The following is a 23,491-nucleotide window of genomic DNA, read 5'->3' as shown; positions in this document are numbered from 1 at the left end:
GGTTGTTGTTATTTCAGTCGCTAAGTTGTTTCTGACTCTTTCGCGACTCCATGGACTGTAGGCCTCCAGGTTTCTCTGTTCATGGGATTTCCCAGGCAAGAATACCAGAGTGGACTGTCTTTGGCCATGAACTATCTTTCATTTCATTCATCTGAACAGTGAATGTGCCAGGTCCAGAGGGCTGTGTTGACACTGAAGATCCTGAGTTAGATGGGATCCAGAGCCTTGCAGCTTAGACATAGAGGAAGACATGCCAAAAGCTGGTGGGGACAGAATAATAGAGCTGAAACAGGAGCACAAAGGAAGAAGCTGTTCATCCTTCTGATGCTGGAGGGCAGGAAGAGAAGCCGGGAGAAGGTGCAGGACCACGAGGACAGTCTTAGAGGGACGCAGAGAGGGAAGGCAGTGATCGGAACCAAGGCTGGGATTCAGGGGAGAGAGGTGGGCTTGGAAAACAACACTCTCAAGGACATCAAGGGACTCCGCATCCTCCCCCATCACCCACATGCACACAAAGCTCACACGTGGGGAGCCAGGGTACTTGGAATAGGCCCACCTTCTCAGCAGGGCTCATCCTACACCTAGACCTGGGTGGGTGTCCCAGCAACTGAGCCATTGCGCTCTCCCTGTGACCAAGGTCTCGAGCCTCAACATCCAGCTCTGCAGGAATCCTGTTTCCCCATAAGTCAGCTGGGGTACCTGCCCAGCTCTATGCTGTTGTTCAGGTGCTCAGTCATGTCTGACTCTTTGCCACCCCACGTTGCAGCACGCCAAGCTTCCCTGTCCTTCACCATCTCCCAGTGCTTGCTCAAACTCATGTCCATTGAGTCAGTGATGCCTTCCAACCATCTTGTCTTCTGTCGCCTTCTCCTCCTGCCTTCAATCCTTCCCAGCACCAGGGTCTTTCCCAATGAACTGGCTCTTCACATCAGGTGGCCAAAGTATTGGACCTTCAGCTTCAGCATGAGTCCTTCCAGTGAATATTCAGGGTTGATTTCCTTTAGGACGGACTGGTTTGATCTCCTTGCAGTCCAAGGGACTCTCAAGAGTCTTCTCCAGTATCACAGTTTGAAAGCATCAGTTCTTCGGCACTCAATCTTCTTTATGGTCCAACTCTCACATCCATACATGACTGCTGGAAAAACCATAGCTTTTTTACTATACAGCTCTATATGGGATATTATTTTAACCTTGAGAAGAGGCAGTTCTGAAACTGGGGAGCCCATATCCATGCCATCTGCATCACAATTCCATTGCCTCTTGGTGATAGAGTCTCTTTTCCTGCATGACTGCCCGGAGTTTAATGGGATGACCCTCCCCAATAAGCTGGTGAACGTTTCCCAAGGAATGCCCAGAAAACACACACAATCTACTGCATACAGGGAAGGGTTTGTTGTTTTTTATTTCCATCCAGGAAATGCCAGGATTTCCCTCGGGGTCGCCTTTGCCAGCTCTGATCTGGAATGCATTATTTGAACGCGGGCAAATGTAAATTAATGTCGTCTTCAAGTTGAGTTTCTCAGCAAGGTAACAAAACGTTGACATCAGTCTGAAAGTCAAATTAGGCTCTGCGTGATGTGGTGTGACCTGAGGTGTTGACACCCTGGCCGGGTGCCTTTCGAGTTTCGGGAAAGCTCGTGATTGGGAACAGAGCTCATGACTTCAGCTGGTTCCCAGAACGCCCCTGGACAGCGAAGAACCCTTGGTGAGCAAATCCGTGATGTTGCTTCAGCCTTTTCCAGGAAATGTGCATGGTGCATTCATCCTTCACACCATTACTGGGTCCCTACGACGCATCTGACGCTGTGATGGGTACTTGGGGGCAGCGGGCAACCTCCAGCAGATGTAGATCCAGCCAACAAAATCTTCTCCGGACCACCGCCTCTAGTTCCTACCCCAGAGCTCTCCTCCCTTTCCTGTCAGGTTGGTTTTACCTCATGCTTTCCTTTCCTCACCTTCCAATCACCCCTCCATCCACTGCAGGCCACCTCTGGCCCCACCTCTCCATGGAAACCTCTTCTACTGAGGACACTGGAGTTTCCTCACTATCCACCCAAGGATGGGGCTCATTCCCCCATTCATGTGTGCAAGTGTGCTAAGTCACTTCAGTCATGTCTGACTCTTTGCAACCCTGTGGATGGTCTCTCACCAGGCTTCTCTGCCATGGGATTCTCCAGGCAGGAATACTGGAGTGGGTTGCATGCTCTTCTCCAGGGGATCTTCCCAAGCCAGGGACTGAACCCACATCTCTTAGGATTGAACCCCATCCTGCATTTCAGGCTGGGTCTTAACCACTAGTGGCACCTGGGAAGCCCTCCTTCGTCCTAACTTCCTTCCAATGTTCACACACAAAGTTGATGCATCACTCCTTTCTGAAATTCTCCTCCCTCTTGAATGTTACTATTTCCTTATGGTTTCCACCAACATTTCTGACAGATAATTCTCCTTGGAGCCCTCAAAAATAGATAACTGATGAGGACCCCCTGTACAGCACAGGGAATGCTACTCAGTTCTCTGTGGTGACCTAAATGGAAAGAGGGGATCCAAAAAGAGGGGATATATGTATACATATAGCTAGCTGTACACTTTGCTGTACAGCAGAAACTAGCAGAACATTGTAAAGCAACTGTGCTCTAATAAAAACTTAAAAAAAAAAAAAAAGATCATGTCATCTGGGAAAAAAGTGGTCCTAGCCCTCCCTATTTCCTACAACTATAGAATCCAAGCTCCTTGGCATGAAAGATGTCTTGGGATTTAGGCCCTGACAACCTCTCCAGATTCATCTCCCCACCACTCACTGCCTCTCCCCACACCTAATGCCAGAGCAACTCAAAACCATGTGTGAGATCCCTTCAAGACCATGCTACCTCCCATGTGTGCTGTGTGAATGCTCCTCCCCAGAATACCTTTCTCCAGCCCACCTGGTCATCCACCTGGCAAACCTGGACGCTTCTTCAGAACCTGGTCAATTGTCACTCTCTTGGTGAGGTCTTCTCTGATCAGCTCATCCCTGCTTATTCCAAAAAGAGCCTCCACCCCTCCTCTGGACTACCTCTACTATCTACACTCAGCCCCACTGTCACACGGACCACACTGTCTTCCCAGGGTGCCCTAGGGCACAATTCAGACCTTGGCAGAGCATCCCTTCTGAGCTGCTGGCAGCCATCTGGGAGGAGCTGATCCACTTGGATCACTTTGCCCTGTTTTCAACTCAGGAACACCACAACCAGGAAAGAGATCTGATCGCTGGGCACTTAGGTGGCCTTTCCAGGCTCTGCATGGAGGCTGAATTAAGGACAGAGCAGAGGGCTGCACCAGAGCTCGTCTAGAGGGGGCTCAGGGTCCTCTCAGTCCAGCCCAGCCTCTTTGAGCAGCACAAAGAGGGGACCACAAGGTCCAGGAAAAAGACAGGAATGCCCAGGAAGTGAGTTAGTGAGTTGGCGTGGAGTAAGCCCTGGCCCTGCAGTATCTGAGCGAGAGTGGTGAGTGTGGGTCACCGATTTCTCTGATGGGATGTCACCGGCCTGTCCACAAGACGGAAGGCTGAACCTCCTCTTGGTAGAGTTATATCGGAGGGCCTGTGGTTTTTGTCTTAGTGACGATTTTGGTTTTTTGTTTTGTTTTTTTTACACTGCCATGAGATAAAGAGAACAACTTGTTTCACAGTTTTCACGGTAATATCATGTGCATTTGAGAGTTAGGCATGTGTCCTGCTGCTGTAATTTTTTTCCCATCTGGAAAGATGGAGGGGCGGGTGTTCACTCTCCCTGCGACCGTGGCCTTCCCAATGTTGTGGTTTGGCCGCTTGCTCTCTCACGCACCTCCCAGCCCACTGAGGGCAATAAATCATTCCCTTGGGGTGGGTACCATTAAAAACAAAAAGCAGCTGTGCTCAAGGGCCCCTGGGTACAGAAGAATAGAGCCCCTTGCCTTGGCCCTGCTACCACATCTTCTTCCAAAACTCCTTGAGAAGGCAAAACCCTGAGTTCTGAGAAGAGGCCTGGCTGACTCAAGACATGAAGAAGGGCTTTCTGAAAATGTCACGAGAAGTGGGGGTGGGTGGAAGAGAAACGCAGGAGTCCAGTGCATAATGGTGTGTTTTAAACCACATGCCTTTTTCCAGACTGGGTTATTAAATTAATTCAGAACTTATGCTCACACTTAAAAGATTTCTGTCATATTTTATGAACACGATGATCTCAGAGTAATTTGCACTGGAAATGTGTCATATTAAATCAGGGGCACTAATAAACTTTATGACTTAAACTCCACATGGATCAGACATGGCAGATAAACCATCCTACTTTTGCACTCACGTTCATGCCATTGAAGTATGGCTCCTCCTATGGGAAACCATAAATAAGCTTGATAACATTCCTTCTGCCCCACCGTAAACGTACCCATCGGTTGGAGGCATCACCTGTCTGTCCTGCTCCTCCACTCCAAAGCGTGTGATGCTGGTGGAACGGGTTGACCAGGCAGAGATATTTCTTTGGGATTTTAAAGCAATTTGACTCCCATGGCCTTATGACCTTCCATTCACACTGGCACGGCCTTTGTGCTAGACTGTGTATAACTGCTCAGGAGTGTTTTACAGGTACAAGTGTTGTATAAAAAGTCCTGGATGGTGAGTTTTGATATCTGAGCACTTCTGGCTCTGCTTCTGGCTGGCTCTGTGATCTGAGCACAAATCAGACAGGATAGTGTAACAGAAAGAGTCCAGGCATGTGAATCAAAGGTTTATTTCCACTTAACAGGTTGGTTTTGTTTTTTTTTTTAAACTTCATGTGATCCAGGCCCTGTGCAAGTCACTAGAAATAGAAGAGTGAATAAGGTTCTATTAGAACCCCAACAAAATTATTTGGGAAGCTAAATTAAATTATCTGGGCTTCCCTAGTGGCTCAGAGTTAAAGAATCTGCCTGCCAATAGAGGAGATGTAAGAGATGCAGGTTCCATCCCTGGGTCAGGAAGATCCCCTGGAGAAGGACACGGCAACCCACTCCCATATTCTTGCCTGGGAAATCCCATGGACAGAGGAGCCTGGTGGGCTGCAGTCCATGGGCTGGCAAGAGTTAGACATGACATGACTTAGCAACTAAACAACAACAACAAATTATTATAGAATACATAAAGATCTGTACAAGTTTATAGAAATACTTTGCAATTTTGTTTGTTTTAAATTTTATTGAAATACAGTTAATAGTTCTAGGTGTACAGCAAAATGATTTGGTTATACATAATAAATATATATTCTTTTTTTAGATTCTTTTTCATGAGTTTTTAAGCTCATATAAATAAGTGTCTGAGACTAGCCAAGAAAATTCAGAAGAGTGAGGAGGGACTCATCTCACTAGATATTTAAATACAAAATCAATATATTCAAAGTGGTGTGGTATTGCCAAGCTTTCACACAAACTTCCAGCCAACAAACCTGAGGATGTGGGAGTCAGGGTGAAAAGAAGGGAATGACGGAAAGTCTGTATTGGGAACACATGGACTTCCCCGGACTCCTCACCAATGTGAATAGCCAAGCATCTGCCTTCCCTACTACTCAAGGAAGCTAGAAGTCTTTCTCTGAAAAAAATTAAGCCAAGGAGGTTACAAATTCAGGAGCATAGATTCATCAAAGGACAAGAGCTAGACAAATGGTGAAAATAAGAGAATTCCATGAAAGTCTACTCTTTATATATGAAGGACTGTCCACCTATTCCTGCTCTGTTTCAAAAGTGCAAGCAGCCAAGTACAACCTCACACACATCAACAGAATTCTGAGGCAGGAGACTGGATGGTACTTCTCTGGTAGGGGGAAAAAAAAAAGACTTCCACATACAATAAAATAATGCTGTAGAAAAGGTCACTTGGCAACCCAATCCTCCTCCCCCTCATCACAAACAACTCCAATTAAACAGGGACAGAGAGCTAAGGATCATCAGACCCCTAAGGAAATCCTTTCAGCAAAGATATAACAGAAAGGAAAAGAATTTGGAAGGAAAATAGACAAGGCAATAATATTCTCAGAAAGAAAAGGTTATTTTTCATCCATAAAGCAGAAGCAAGATGTTATTAAAAAGGTATTAGTGCTGCTAATGCACAACTCGAAAGCAGAAAAGAGCTCTTAAAATTAAAACTGATCATCAAAATAACATTATTCAAAAGGATTAAAATTATAAAGTAAAGAAGTCTCCCATAAATTATAACTAAATGGCAATAAAGTAGAAAATAAAAGCAGAAAAGATACAAATACTTGTAAATCCAAAGAATAAGAATTTCATAGAATAGAAGGGAAAATTCATGGGAAAGAAATTATGAATGGAAAAATTAAATAAAATTTCCTAGAACTACAGAACATGAGAATTCTCCAAGTGACTAGCATAGTGAATGAAAAAAAATTCACATCTAAGAACACCACTGTGAAATTTCAAACATTAACAATAAAGAGATAATCCATAAAAAGTCCATTGGTCAAGGTGGGGTTGGATGGAGCAGATGCATATAAAGAAATGGGAATCAGAATGGGTTGAATTTCTCAAAAGAAATCCTAGATGTCAAATGATAGTGGATCAACGTCTTAAAAGTTATGATGGGAATACAAAAATCCATTGCATTACCATACACTATCAATAAACAATCTAAAAAAGAAATGAAAACAATTCCATTTACAATAACATTAAAAACAATAAAATACTTAGGAATAAGCTTAACCAGAAGGCAAAATGCTTGTACACTAAACACTACAAAACATTACTAAAAACAATTAAAGAAGACACAGAATTGAGCAGATATGCCTCTTTGTGGATTATAAGACAATATTGGTAAGATGTCAATACTACTCAGAGCCATCTACAGATTTAGGACAGTCTATTGAAATCCTCTTGAGAAATTTGTATGCAGGTCAGGAAGCAACAGTTAGAACTGGACATGGAACAACAGACTGGTTCCAAATAGGAAAAGGAGTTCGTCAAGGCTGTATATTGTCACCCTGTTTATTTAACTTATATGCAGAGTACATCATGAGAAACGCTGGACTGGAAGAAACACAAGCTGGAATCAAGATTGCCGGGAGAAATATCAATAACCTCAGATATGCAGATGACACCACCCTTATGGCAGAAAGTGAAGAGGAACTCAAAAGCCTCTTGATGAAAGTGAAAGTGGAGAGTGAAAAAGTTGGCTTAAAGCTCAACATTCAGAAAACGAAGATCATGGCATCCAGTCCATCACTTCATGGGAAATAGATGGGGAAACAGTGGAAACAGTGTCAGACTTTATTTTGGGGGGCTCCAAAATCACTACAGATGGTGACTGCAGCCATGAAATTAAAAGACGCTTACTCCTTGGAAGGAAAGTTATGACCAACCTAGATAGCATATTCAAAAGCAGAGACATTACTTTGCCAACAAAGGTTCGTCCAGTCAAGGCTATGGTTTTTCCTGTGGTCATGTATGGATGTGAGAGTTGGACTGTGAAGACGGCTGAGTGCTAAAGAATTGATGCTTTTGAACTGTGGTGTTGGAGAAGACTCTTGAGAGTCCCTTGGACTGCAAGGAGATCCAACCAGTCCATTCTGAAGGAGATCAGCCCTGGGATTTCTTTGGAAGGAATGATGCTAAAGCTGAAACTCCAGTACTTTGGCCACCTCATGCGAAGAGTTGATTCATTGGAAAAGACCCTGATGCTGGGAAGGATTGGGGGCAGGAGGAGAAGGGGACGCCAGAGGATGAGATGGCTGGATGGCATCACTGACTCGATGGACGTGAGTCTGAGTGAACTCCAGGAGTTGGTGATGGACAGGGAGGCCTGGTGTGCTGCGATTCATGGGGTCACAAAGAGTCGGACACAACTGAGCGACTGATCTGATCTGATCTGATTGAAATCCCAACAATGTTTCTGCAGAAATGGAAAACTTCATCTTATAGTCATGTAGAATCTTAGGGGAACTTGAAAAGCCAAAACAATCTTGCAAAAGAATAACAAAGCTGGAGGAGGTCTCACACATCCTGATTTCAACACATACTACAAAGCTATGATAATCAAAACAGTGTGGCACTAACATAAAGACAGACAAATAGACCAGTGGAATAGAACAGAGAGCACAGAAATAAACCCTAACATATGGGGAAATGATTTTCAACAAAGATGCCAAGACCACTCAACAGTTTTCAGCAAATATTGCTGGGAACATAGCCACGTGCAAGAGAATGAAGTTGGATCTTTACGTTAAACCATAAAGCAAAATTAACTCAAATAGATGAAAGACCTACATGAAAGAACCAAAAATACAAAACTCTTAGAAGAAAACACAGAGGGAAAACTTCACGACGCTGGATTTGGCAATGATTTCTTGGCTATGACATCAGAAACACAGCCAAAAAAAGACAAAAAATTGAGAAGTTGGATTTTATCAAAATTAAATTTTTGTGAATCAAAGAACACTACCAACAGAGTGAAAAGAAAACCTATGGAAATATTTGCAAGTCATACATCTGATAAAGGATTGATATTCAGAGTATATGAAGAATTTCTACAAGTCAACAACAAAGAAACCAACACTTCAATTAAAAAGTTGGCAAAGGACTTGAATAGACACTTCTCCAAAGAAGATATACAAATGGCCAATAAGCATTTGAAAAGATGTTCAATATCATTAGAGAAATGCAAATCAAAACCACAATGAGAAACTACTTCACACTCATTAGGATGGCCTGTATAAAATAAATTTTTAAAAAGAAGAAAATAAAAAAGTGTTGGCAAGGACGTAGAGAAATTGGAACCTTTGTACATTGCTGATGGGAATGTAAAATGGTGCAGCTGCTATAAAAATTTTTTTTTTAAAGGTGGCAATTTGGCAATTCCTCAAACAATTCAGTAGAATTACAATGTGATATAGTAATTCCACTTCTAGAGATACATTCCGATGGAGGAGCCTGGTGGGCTGCAGTCCATGGGGTCGCTAAGAGTCGGACACGACTGAGCGATTTCACTTTCACTTTTCACTTTCATGCATTGGAGAAGGAAATGGCAACCCACTCCAGTGTTCTTGCCTGGAGAATCCCAGGGACGGGAGAGCCTGTTGGGCTGCCGTCTGTGGGGTCACACAGAATCGGACACGACTGAAGTGACTTAGCAGTTAGCAGCAGAGATACACTCAAAAGAAGTGAAGGCAGGGACCCAAAGAGATAGTTGTGCACCATGTTCACAACAGCATTACTCACTACAGTTAAAAGGTGGAAATGACCCAACTGTCTATCAACAGATGAACAGATAAACAAAATGTGGTATAGCCATATAATAAAATCCTATCTATAAATTCTGCAATAAAAAGGAATGAAATATTGTTACCTGCAACAAGATGGATGAATCTCAAAAAAAATATGTTAAAGAAGCCAACAGAAAAGAATAAATACTATAAATTTGTAAGATAGTTCTAAAGAGGGTAAATCTCTGGAAACAGAAGGTAGTTGAGTGGTTGCCTGGGACTAAGGCGGGGAGTGGAGATAGGCTTTAAATGAGTGCTGAGAGACTCTGGGGTGTGTCACACAGTGCGATGCTGGGGTGACAGAAATGTTCTAGAAATGGACTGTAGTGAAGGTTGCATTATAAATTTACTAAACTCACCAAATTGTACACTTAACAATCGGTGAATTTTATGGTAGGTAAATTATACCTCAATAAATCTATTTTACAGAGAAGGCAATAGCACCCCACTCCAGTACTCTTGCCTGGAAAATCCCATGGGCGGAGGAGCCTGGTGGGCTGCAGTCCATGGGGTCGCTAAGAGTCGAACACGACTGAGCAACTTCACTTTCACTTTTTCTCTTTCATGCATTGGAGAAGGAAATGGCAACCCACTCCAGTGTTCTTGCTTGGAGAATCCCAGGGGCAGGAGAGCCTGGCGGGCTGATGTCTATGGGGTCACACAGAGTCGGACACGACTGAAGTGACTTGGCAGCAAATCTATTTTATATATTTATAAAAAAGAAAAACTGGTGTCATTACTCCTCCCCACACTTACTGTATTACCCAAAGAGCTTTGTTCTGAAATCCTGAAAGTGAACAGGTGACACCAGCAAAATGAAAATGATGAAACTGTCCACTGAAGTACTTTCTGACACCGGGAGAAAGACTTGCAGTCTTTACGAGCTGCTTGGTCACAGTCTAAGGAGACGGACAGTCTGGGTGGGACCAGAGTTCCTCTTCCTGCAAAGAGAAAATCACAGGCAGCAACGCCCTGTGAAACTGACAGACAATGTGCCCCAGCGTCCCACTGGAGCATCAGAACCCTGGAAAGAGGGACTGTGTTCTCCCCAGTCTCCCAATGTGGAGAAGGAGGGAAGAGTTATTACCATCGGGTGTTTGGAGGAAAGGAGCAAGGCTGGATTTGTGTGTGTGTGTGTGTGTGTGTGTGTACATGCACGCACTGGCACACAATTAAACTCCTACACAGACACAGACTCATTATATGTACAACATAAAATACAAAGTTTCATCATCAGAATCATATCACAATTATATTACACACTTTTGATTATAGGAAAATGATAAGAAGGCAGTACACTCAAATGCTACTCTTGGTTGGTTGCCCATTTTTAAGTATGAAATGAAAAAGCTTTTTTTAAAAAAATCTCTTTTTACACAGGTTGGTCCTCATACAAATTGGCAGGCAGAATTTGCAAAAAGAAAGTCTCTTTATCTGGAAAGGTAAATGTTTAATTCAAGCTTCTGTGTAGTGAAATTACTTCTAAACAAGATTTTAAAGGATAAAAGCAGTCTAGAGAGTTCTGTGGGGGTTTTTTGGCTACATCTTGCATAGCATGTGGGGGCTTAGTCCCCTGGCCAGGGAATGAACTCATGGCCCCTGTAATGGAAGCTTGGAGTCCTAACCACTGGACTACTGAGGAATTCCCAGATAAAATCAGTCTACAATGTTAATTTCAAAATACACACTGCTCTTGAAAGAATGGACTAGAAAACAAGGAAACAAAAACAGTTGCACTGGGTTCAAACAAAAACCTTTGTTCGCTTCATTAGGTTGGGAGACAACGTCCTTTATTATCACCAGAGCCAGCCATATGGTCGTTACTGTCTTTGTCATGGTCACCAGTGTGTAAGAAGGTGAGGAAGACCACGAAGGCAGAAGGTGACTCTGGACAGAGGGAAAAAAACCTAAATAACACAGATCTCCAGAGATCATTCCTTTGCTTGAATTTCCAGAGTGGCTGGTTCTGTAATCAGATTAGCCAAATATTTATAGAATTTCTACTTTCCCATTAGCTTTACAGACATAACAAACAATGTGATTCGTTTGTGTGGCGAAGTTCATTGAGGTCAAAGGTAGGAACTGCATTTGACTCTGCCACTTACAAGCTGTCCACTTACATGTGTGCCAGCTTACACATGTTTAAGAATCCTTACTACCCTCGGGATTGTCTTGAGAATTGAATGATGCAATGGCTGGTAAAGCAGTAGCCATCAAGAGCCCACCCAATCAGTCGTGGGTCTTTTTCCATCCCATTCACAACCCTGCCCATGCACACATACACACACACATACACACACACACAAAACAAGTTTACTCTGAGAAGCCTTGTTGACATTTCCCATGGAAAAATACAAAAGAAAACCATTTTCAAGAAGAAAAACTCAAACAGCACACAAGATGAAGATTGTAAAGGAATTCCTCCTCCCACGGAAGAAGGACTTGTGCCTGGAAACAGCAGAGACACCTACCCCTGCTTTCTCTTATACCTGACAGGAATAAGGCAAGAGGACTCCAGAGCACCCAAACCTGGCTAGGAATGTTCCGGGTGAAAGGCAGAGCTGGGTGGACCCGGCGGATTATGAGCTCAAGGCTGCGTGTGCAAGCCCGGTAAGGAGATTGACCCCGGCAGCCATCTTCTTTTTGACCCTGACCTCCTCACGGCGCTCGCGTCGCCCTCACCACAACTCGGGAACGTGGAACAAGGCACCAGACAACTCATTGTCGCGTCCGACCGGCAGCTTCCTCTCAGAGCTCAGAAACAGAACTTCCTCACTCCAGATGTGGTGTTCCCACCACTGTGGCCAGCCCAGCGTGACTTGGAAGAAGAGGGGCCACCCCCTCCCACAGGGCGGCTACGTGGGAGGATCTGCCTGCTCTTGAACGTCGTGAACTGCCCAGTCCTCTACCACAAATCTGACTAATCCCAGGATACATTTCACCCCACACTGGGCTCCTTTATTTTATAACCCGCATGGATTTCAAATCTGTTATTTCCTAAAGCATTCGTTTTAACACATAAGGTCTGAAGGACCCATTTCTTAGACTGACCAACTCATCCTAATTGGCCCAGGACCTCTGTGGCTTGGACACTGACACCCCTGTATCCCACAAAACCTCTCAATTTGGGGCAAACCAGGACAGTTGGTCAATATTTAATGATAAGTTTCATCATCCTCTGCTGACATTTACGTGGTTAGACCAACAAGATGAAAAGCACGGAAAAGAATGCTTAAGTAGCAATGGTAATTCTGGAAAGTTCTAGTAGGGTCCAAAGCCATACTCGGTAAGATGGACATAGGCATTGAATGTGGCCAAACCAGGTCCCCGTGGCTTTCATGGCAACCTCAGTTTGGAAAGGGGTGGCTGCAAGTCAGCCCCCTCTTTTCTGAGCTGTTTGGAATAGTCTCTCCCATAAATATTTCAAATGATTTGCCAAAGGAGAAAACGGATTCAGGCAGTGGTTCTCAAATCACAGTGCACTTAAGAATAACCTGAAGGGACTTCTCTGGTGGTCCAGTGGTTAAGACGCCACACTTTCACTGCAGGGGACGTGGGTTCAATCCCCGGTTGGGGAACTGCCACATAATGGGGCCAAAATTTTAAAAAATAATAATAATAACCTGAAGAACACATTAAAAATATGCCTTTCTGGCTAGTAAAAAGAGTGAAAAAAAAATCCATACATCAAAGAATGAAAGCTCAGACTGTTTTAATATGAAAATGAGAAAGAAAAATGATCCATGTTATATACCAAGTTCAAAAATCGCACACAATGTGAAGGAATAGTAGAAGACAAAGATATTCAACTTAGTAAGCCTGAAAAAAACTAGAAATAGGATACTGACTGCTTGAAGTTGGACAATTTGAAGGATGCCATTTTAGGGTGGATTACCTCACATTCTGTGACATTCAATTTCAGTTCTTTTCAGTCCTGCTATGAAACAAGAAACACAGATTCTGGTTCCAGCTGGATTATGCTGCTTCAGAGAATTGTAAAGCAGCAAGAAAAGACTTTCTTCTATATTCTGTAATCTGCTGGGAGTCTTTGCTACCCTCTTCTAATGAAAGTAAAAGTTACTTAATAACAATCAAAAAATACTCCTTTGTCAGTCCTATTCCCTAGGCCACTACCTAGAAAGTTTAGCTTGGGGGTGTCCAAAAATCAGTCTTTTTTAACAAGAACCCCAAGGGATTCTGATGCACGTAGAGTGTGGAGTACACTTTTCAAGGGTCTGGAGCGGAAGGGAAGCTGTGAGAATTACTTGCCCTCTCTTTTTAAGTAAGGCCAAACCATGCAACAAGGATCTCTTGGCATCAGGACTGCTGTTATCCAAAAAGTGCTTTCTTATAAATCTTGAGGTTGTCAGAGTATCTAAAGCAAAGCACATCTGAGTCAACCCAGATAACTATGGTCTACGCACACACACATGCTATGTCATGTATGGACCCATATAGCTCTAATGTATATATAGTTAACACCATAAATCAGATCACAGCTGTTAAAGTGACACTAAGAAACAGGCACTCAATAAGCCTTTATTCCTGGGATGTTTAATGCTATTGTTCAGTCGCCAAGTCGTGTTTGACTCTTTGAGACCCCATGAACTGCAGCATGCCAGCCTTTCCTCTCCCTCACCATCTCCCGGAGTTTGCCCAAGTTCATGTCCATTTCATTGATACCATCCAACCATCTCATCCTCTTTTGCCCTCTTCTCCTTCTGTATTAACATGTATTAACACATCAGGATTCCAGTCCTGAACACATTAAACCTGAGATGGCCATGACAGTGAAAGTGAAAGTCGCTCAGTCGTGTCCACCTCTTTTCGAACCCATAGACTGTATCGTCCATGGAATTCTCCAGGCCAGAATACTGGAGTGGGTAGCCAGTTCCCTTCTCCAGGGGATCTTCCCAACCCAGGGATCGAACCCAGGTCTTCCACATTGCAGGTGGATTGTTTACCAGCTGAGCCACCAGGGAAACCTGACAACCAAATAGAGGTGATAATGGGCAACTGAATACAAGAGCCCACCATTCTGGGATTTGGTCAGAAGTCAGATTGGGGGTAGAGATACAGATAATAGGGAGTGAGCCACCTAAAGCCTCCAGGTCTTCAGGAAAACACAAGCTACACAAGCTACAGAGGCTGAGGCTCAAATGCCAAGTCAAGGTCAGAAAGCCCACAATCAGGAGCCAGGCTCCCTACCTGAAACTAGGAACTGGTAGAACCTGGGCTATCTATCCACCAACAGAAGCCAGACTGTCCATTCTTCAGCTCAGGCTACAGCTCAAAGGCCAAGTGTGGAAGTCCTTTGCCTCTTGAGGGTAAAAACTCTAATTCATTACGGTATACAAACACATGGAGGAAAGCATAGGATTGTACCATGGGCACTCCACAACCCAAGACACCAACAAGAAAAAAGATTCCCACAGACAACATTCCCAAGGGAAGATACACTGAGGCCAAAATCACAGGCTATACGAGGAAGGCTGAAAATATGCCAGGCAATTGACATTACCCCCATCCCTCCAACCCTCATCCAAGGAGAAGGAATAAATCATACCTGCAGAGCTAGAGATAATAAGACAATCTGAAAACGACTTTGAAATTGGTTCAGTGGGAAACAGAAAATCATTTCAGGGTTTTAAGAAAAAGCTGGGCTTGCTGAGGGGGGTATTTTAGAATGATTAGGGTGGCAATGGCAAACAGAATTAAATGGAGAAGGGTGAGATTGGAGGCAACAAGAATAGACCTCACACTACCTACCTACAGGTGATGTCCTCTGTTTCTTCTGAACATTTCTAAAACTTAACCTGCACATTTTTAATAATTTCATTATAATTTCATTAATTTATTTATTTATGGCTGTGCTGGGTCTTCATTGCTGCACAGGCTTTTCTCTAGCTGCAGCTAGCAGGAGCTACTCTCCAGTTGCTGCGTGCAGGCTTCTCATTGCAGTGGCTTCTCTTGTTGTGGAGAATGGGCTTTAGTGCATGTGGGCTCAGTAGCTGAAGTTCCCAGGTTCTAGAGTACAGGCTTAATAGTTGTAATACATAGGCTTAGCTGCTCCATGGCATGTGAGATCTTCCCGGACCAAGGATCGAACCTGTGTCCCTACATTGGCAGGTGGACTCTTTATCACTGGGCCACCAGGAAAAGCTCATCTGCACTTCTTTTAGGACCTTATGACCTCACCACTTTATTCCATGTTTTATAGCTACTTTCCCGTATAGAAGCCATAGAAAGGAATTTGCCAAACTCAAGGCTCACTCTACATATATACACATATATATCTTTCTGTATTCCCCACAGCACCTAACAGTGTGCTGGCCACATGGGAGAAGTTTCATAAAAATGCTTCATGAATAAACGATCCAACACGTGAACTAGCACGACATTAGAAAATGACTGATCAGAACCTTGCTCCGTGGACCCCTGCCATGAACCAGAGCACAAAACCAAACTTGAATTGGCACATCATTAGTTCATCTCCCTAGTACCAGGTAGGTTTCCTAAACTGGTTCTTTCTTAGTCTATGCGGATATCAGCTGGCAATGTATTTAAAAACCAGCTGGATTCAGTGACAGGCTTAAGCCCCCTCGCACGAAAATCTTCCACCATGTGTGGGTTTCCCCTGTACGAATGGTGGCATGACCTCTCTTCCTCTTCAACTTGATTGTCAGTTTGTAGACATTTGACTCTGTTATAGAAGGCTTTGGCCTAAATCTGATTTTCCCCATTCCTAATCAGTTAGAGCTCTTCTCCTTCCCTCTTTGTAAGGGACCAAGCCTTGGGAAAGAGCGGTGACTTAAGAAATTGCCCAGGACCACAAACTTACCAAATCGAATAGCAGGGCAGCGAAGATTGCCTGCCCCCTGAGAGGTCCTAGAGCCTTGCTCAGGGCCAAAGCTTTCCTGCACAATGATGGTGACAGTGAGGATGAGTGAGTGCAGTGACACAGAGCTACCTTATTCAGTTCAGTTCAGTTCAGTCGCTCAGTCGTGTCCGACTCTTCGCGACCCCATATACTGAACACCTAATATTTCCAGGCATGGGACTTCTCTGGTGGTCCAGTGGCTAAGACTTCGTGCTCCCAGTGAAGGGGGCCCAGGTTCAATCCCTGGTCAGAGAACTAGATCCCACTTGCTGAAACTAAGAGCTTGCATGCCACAGCTAAAGTGGTGCAATGAAGATGGAGGATCCCACATGCCACACCTAAGACCCAGCACAGCCAATAAGTAAATGTTTTTTTAAAATTATTTCCAGGCATTACGCCAGTCATCTTTAATATGCGTGTGTGCTAAGTCACTTCAGTTGTGTCTTTGTGAGCCCATGGATTATACCCCACCAGACTCCTCTGTCCATGGAATTGTCCAGGCAAGAATAGTGGACTGGTTTGCCATTCCCTTCTCCAGGGGATCTTCCCAACCCAGGGATCAAACCCAAGTCTCCTGCAATGACAGGTGGCATCTTTACCACCAGCACTACTTAAGAAATCCCTATCTTTAACATAATTTGGCATAAGATTCTCACAAGAATCCAGTTTAAAAGGTACCAGCATGCCCATTTTAGAGATGAGAGACTCAAAGAAAGAAGCTAAATAAGTCATCGCTGTAAGCATCTAGTAGGGTTCAAACCCGGATCAGCCCGAAAGTGCTCTGCGTTCTTTCCATCCCCCCACCCAGCCTCCACACGCCTAGTTTCCAACAAAACACCCAGCATCTCCCTCAGACACTTTGAAAAACTGTCTTGAGGACTTTAGATGATGTACATGAACTTTGGAGCTGGAATTGCTTCCCAGGAGACCAGAAGCATGCTCAGACACCAGCCTCCTGAGTTTTATTCCAGTTTCGTTCATGGCCTCTTGAAGAGACTGACTAAATAAACCTGGTTCCATCAAGCGGCCTCCATCTCACCCCACAGAGAATGAGCTGATCCTGCCCAGCTCCTGATTTCCACACCCTCAATGTGAAGCCAACTACAGGCCCACGTGGCCAATGCAACTGCAAATAAACAGTTCTGAAGTTTTACTGCGCTTATTTGGGGATACAGAGTAAGACCATAATGGAGAAATAGTATTCATAGCACATTCTGGTACTTACATCACTGAAAGGGTCCATTGCCAGCATGGTCAAAATACACTGCCCGGGCTGGCTCTCTAGCTCAAAATAACTGCAGAATTAATTATCTTAAAGGGCTTCAAGAAACTTAAAGTGAATGATTTTTTTAATGATTCTACAAACCACATGACCTTCAATGAAACAAAAGAAACAAACTGTGATCCAGTCACACTGTGAACTATTAGAAATTAGTAAAAACAGATGAATTATAGCTACTTGCAACAACACAGATGAATCTTAGAAACATAATAACCAGGCAAGACATAGGATCAAATGACTCAAAACCAAGAGGAAAAATAAATACAGAAATAGATAGATAAACAGAAAAAAAAATGGAGCAGATATTAGTTATTTAATGGGAAAATTTTAATAGTTATTATTTATTCATTCCACAAAAAAAAGGAAGAGAAAGGACAGAGAATATTGCCCAAGAACTGGAATCTGTTCAGGAAAGAGTCAAATGGAAACACATTTGAAATGAAAACAGGAAGATTACTGAAATTAAGAACTAAATAGGGACTTCCCTGGCGGTCCAGTGGTTAAAACTTTGCCTTCCATTGCAGGGAGCACAGGTTCAATCCCTGGTTGAGGAGCTAAGATCTCACATGCCTCATGGCCAAAAAACAGACAGAGAGAGAAAATAACAAAACATAAAACAGAAGCGATATTGTAACAAATTGGGCCAAAAAATAAACAAGAAAGAAGAGTTGAATAGAGGGAATTCCCTGGTGGTCTAGTGGTTAGGACTCAGCACTTTCAGTGTAGGGACCCTGGTTCAATCCCTGGTCAGGGAACTAAGATCCCACATGTCTTGGGCTTTCCAGGTGGTGGTACTGGGAATGAACTTACCTGCCAATGCAGGAGACGTAAGTGAAAGTGAAAATGAAGTCGCTCAGTCGTGTCCAACTCTTTGCGACCCCATGGACTGTAGCCTAGCAGGCTCCTAGGTCCATGGGATTCTCCAGGCATGAATACTGGAGTGGGTTGCCATTTCCTTCTCCAGGGGACCTTCCCAACCCAGGGATCGAACCCGGGTCTCCTGCAAAGACATAAGAAACACTTTCAATCCCTGGGTCAGGAAGATCCCCTAGAGGCCATGGCAAAATCCACCCCAGTATTCTTGCCTGGAGAATCCCATGGACAGAGGAGCCTGGCTGGCTACAGTCCATAGGGTCGCACAGAGTCAGACATGACTGAAGCGACTTAGCACAAAGAGGGTATTATGCTAAATGAAGTATTGATAAGTCAGACTGAAAAAGACAGGTGCAGTGTGATTTCACTCGAATACTAAACAAACAAAAATTATTTAACATGAACAAATCAAGTATAAACACATATAAACAGAGAACAGAGTAGCGGTGACCAGAGGGGCAGGGGGAGGGAAGGTGAAATGAGTAAGGTGGATCACCTGAACAGTGACAGATGGAAACTGAATTTTTGGTGGTGAGCACACTGTTGCATGTACAGAATTAGACATATAACACTGCACACGTGAGACTTCTATAATATTATAAACCAATGCTACCTCAATTTTTAAAATTTAATTTAAAAATGCCCTGTTAATCAGCTATATCCCAATATAAAATAATAATAAAAAGTTTTTAATGTTTTAATCTGAAAAAAAAAGGAAAAAAAGATTTTCTACAAACTCCAAGCAAGATAAATACAGAGACTGTTCCTAGATAACCACAGGAAAATTACTGAAAACCAAAGACAAAGAGAAAGATCTTAAAAGTAGCCAGAGGGAGGGGAAAATCCACATTTTTTTTTTTTTTTTTTTTCAAAAAAGCAACAACAAAGCTGACAGGTAAAAAAAAATAGAAAAAAACAGGAACTAGAAGACAGTTAAAGGAAATTTTTAAAGTGGTCAAAGAAAGTAATTGCTAACCTAAAATTCTATGCTCAGTGAAAATAATCTTCAGAAGACATACTACAGATATATTCAAGCAATGAAAATCTGAGAGAATTTATTATTAGTATATGGAACACTAAAAGGATTTTTCAGGCAGAAAGTAAATAATTCTAGATGGAAATGTAATAATGCACAAAGGAATAAACAACACCAAAAATGTAAAATGGATGAGCAAATCTAAATTAATATTTATTTATCATATAAAATAGTAATACTAGTGTTTTGGAGGGTTCAAAATATATAAACAGAATAAAATATATGTTAACAATAGAACAAAAGACAGAAAGGAGGTAATGGAGTTAAAGTGTTGTAAGATTCTTTTATTGTCCAGGATGTGAAACAAATACTCATTTAAGGTAGGTTATAATAAAATTATGGTACATGTTGCAGTCTCTAGGGTAATCATTAGAGAATGATAAAAATAATGTACCAATAACAAGCTAATGGAACAGGGAAATTGAATAATTTTTTAATGCATGATTAATCCAAAGGAGGAAATAAAGGAGAACAAGTTTAATAAAATACACATGCAGCAAATAGGAAGTAAACAGTAAGATCAGTTTAAACCTTAGTATCAATATTTACTTTAAATATACATGGACCAAAGTCTCCAATTAGAAAACAAAAATCGTGAGACTGGATAAAAATAAATAAAATCCAGCCATATGCAACACACAAGTAACACATCTTAAAACGTAGAAATACAGGAAGAAAAGTTGTGTGACAGTTTTAAAACCTAGTCACAAATCCTTTTGCACTCCTCTCATTAAGAAGTGGGGGTTTAACTCCCCTGCCTCGTCTGGACAGGCTTGTGACTCCTTCAATCAATAAATAATGGCAGCAATAACACTGTGATTTTTTCAAGGCTAGGTAATAAAAGCCTATGCAAATTTGGCTTTATTCAGTGAAATGCTCACTCTCGGAGCTCTGAGCCACTGTATAAGCAGCCTGACTGCCCAGAGGCTTCCAGGATAGCCCAAGTTACATAGAAAGTCCTCACTGAGCCCAGTCTCCAGTTATCCTGGTCTGAGTACCAGCCAGTAAGTGAAAAAGTCATCAGATTAACTCCAGCCCACAATCATTCAGGTGTTCCCAGCCACAACTCCAGACATCGTAGAACAGATACGAGACATCCCTGCTATGCTCTATCCAAACTCCTGACCTGTCTCTACGACAGAGACAAAAGAGGTGTTGGTTTGTCCACCAAGTTTTGAGGCGCTTTGTTATAGAGCACTATATAACTGGAAAAGATTGAAACCAAAAGGATGGATGGAGAAAGATACTCACAGCAGAGATTAACTAAAGAAAGGTGGTGTTTCTAGACAAGTATCAGACGAAGTAGAGTTTAAGGCAAGGAGTTTTACTGAATAATAGTTCCTAATGAAAAAGGGGTTGATAAAACAGAAAAATATAGCAATTCCAAATTTGTGCACACATAATAAGATAGCTTCAAAATATATACAGCAAAAACTGGCAGAATCAAGGGAGAAAATACAATCCACAATTTAGAGATTTTTCTTATACTTCTATGAGTGTACTTTAAAGGGTAAATGTCATTCAGATACACTCTCTGATGACAGTTAAATTGAGCAAGAGACACAAAACAGAAACTTAAACAGGAAACCCCCAGATGTCCAGAAATTAAGAAATATACTTTTCTAAATAACCCATTGATCAAAGCAAAAAAAAAGTTACATTAAAATATCATATCTAACAACAAAAATTACATCAATAAAAAGAAAAGGCAAACACAGAATGGGAGATATTTGCCATACATATGGAAATTAGAAAATATTTTGAACTGAATGGCAGTGAAGCACCAAAATTAATAGAAGCAACTGAAATACAGATCAAGAAAAAAGGCCCACTCCACTCACCAAAGTGACTAAAAAATTCTTGCTTAAATAACAATACCAAGTACTATCAAGGATGTACAGCAACTAGAAGTCAAACGGTGCCGGTGGTACGGCACGTAAACTGGTACAACCACTTGGGAAAGTTGTTTGGAAGTATCTATTATAATATGTTCATACTTTATGATACAGCAATTACACTCCTCTTACACCTAACAGAAATGAGTACAGACATGTGCCAAAAGACATATGCAGGAAAGTTCACGGCAGCCTTATTTATAACCACCAAAAAATGGACACAACACAAATGTCTATTAACAGTAGAATGAATGAATAAACTGAGCGGTTTATTCACAAATGGAATATCACTCAACCTGTGAAGAAAAATGAACAACTAATACATACGGATAGATGAACGTGGATGAAAATCGCAAATACAATGCTGACTGAAAGGAGGTAGACAGAAGGATAAAGTAAGTGCAAATGTCTGTGGCTCAGTCATGGCCAGCTCTTTGCCACCCCATGGACTGTAGCCCGCCAGGCTCCTCTGTCCATGGGATTCTCCAGGCAGGAATACTGGAGTGGGTCACCATTCCCTTCTCCAGGGGATTTTTCCAACCCAGGGATCAAATCTGGGTCTCCCGCACTGCAGGCAGATTCTTTACTGTCTGAGCCACAAGGGAAACCCAGACATAAGGATACATATGTTATAATTCCAAAATTAATTTCCAGTGACATGATTCAGAACAGTGGTTACCTGATGGTGAAAAAGGGTGAGAAAGGATGTCAGTGAAGCTGTTAGAGTGTCAGTAATAGGTCATATCTTGATCTAGGTGTAGTTATATAAGTGCATACTTTCTAAAAAAAATAATAATCAGGCTATACACTGAAAGTTTGTGGGGTTTACTGTGATGTTTGTTATACTTTGATTTTTTTTTTTAGTTTTTTTTTTTTTGTTTTTTTTTTTAAGCAAAGGGGTAATAAACACGAGATTCAGGATAGTCGTCACTTCTGGAGGACAGACCAGAAAATCAGATAGGAAAGCACACAGATGCTTTAAATTTACATAGCAGATGCAAACCTATACCCTTTTGTATGTATCATATATTACATTAAATGTGAACAAAAATCATTTTAGTTAAAAAAAAAAACCTACTCAAATATTTAGAATGCATGTGCTGCACTCAGGAAGAATTTGTAAACTAAGTTCATATAAATGACCTTCAGAGATATTTAAATACAGGAAGACAGTTGTATTAATTGAATAAGTGCCCTCCGAGCATCACGCTGATTGTCCCTTCAAGAATCCACTTTGTATGAGGCTGAGCAATAATAATGACAGGCATTATTGAGTATACACGACACTGTCTGTCGAGCACTGTTGTGAATGCTTTACATGCATTTAATTGTCGTATAACCCTATGAGGCCGGTACTGTGATCACCCCAATTTAACAGATGGGGAAACACACACAGGGAGTTCAAGTGATTTGCCCATGGCCTCACAGCAGGCAAGCATGAGAGCCAGCCTCGGAAGGCAGGTTTTGAATTGCAGTCTGGTTTCAGAGCACACTCACTTAACCTCTGCAGCGCTCTGCCTCCTGCGAGAGGCACATCTCCAATTTCTGGGAGTTCTCAACCATACCCAACTCCCAACAAGGCCTGAAATGGAATTCCAGGGTTTTAACACCTGCCTCCTAGAGAAGGGTGTAATGATGTATCCTCAGTAACGATGACAATCAACCATGTTGTCATTACCTTCAATAACACCAGCAATAAATAATAAATAAAGCCCACACTGTACCATATTACGGAGTAGATTTGAAGGTTGCCATGATGGGACAGTTAATATGTGCCTGCATCCCAGACCCTCACTAAGAAAGGAGGAACCTGGATAAATTATCTTTTCTCTCTGAACTTTTTCCTGTCCTTTCTTGGCTTATAGCACCTAACACCTTAAACTATGCACTCAATTTATTTGTGAGGTGTATCTTACCTCTCCTCTGGGAGGACAGAATTAGTTTCTGATTCTTCCTTGACTTCCTTGTGGTCCACATTACATAGACATAGTAGATGCTCAGCAAATACCTATGTGATGAGGGCATCAGTCAGTTCAGTGACTCAGTCGTGTCCAACTCTTTGCAACCCCGTGGACTGTAGCACACCGGGCTTCCCTGTCCATCAGCAGCTCCTACAGCTTGCTCAGACTCATGTCCATCGAGGCAGTGATGCCATCCAACCATCTTATCCTCTTCCAGCCCCTTGTCCTCCCGCCTTCAATCTTTCCCAGTGTCAGCGTCTTTTCTAATGAGTCAGCTCTTTGCATCAGGTAGACAATATAAATAAAG

The sequence above is a fragment of the Bubalus kerabau genome, chromosome 2 (assembly GCF_029407905.1).
Source record: "Bubalus kerabau isolate K-KA32 ecotype Philippines breed swamp buffalo chromosome 2, PCC_UOA_SB_1v2, whole genome shotgun sequence".
In the NCBI taxonomy this organism is placed as follows: Eukaryota; Metazoa; Chordata; class Mammalia; order Artiodactyla; family Bovidae; genus Bubalus; species Bubalus kerabau.
The sequence above is the reverse complement of the archived record's forward strand: the minus strand, read 5'-3'. Positions refer to the sequence as shown.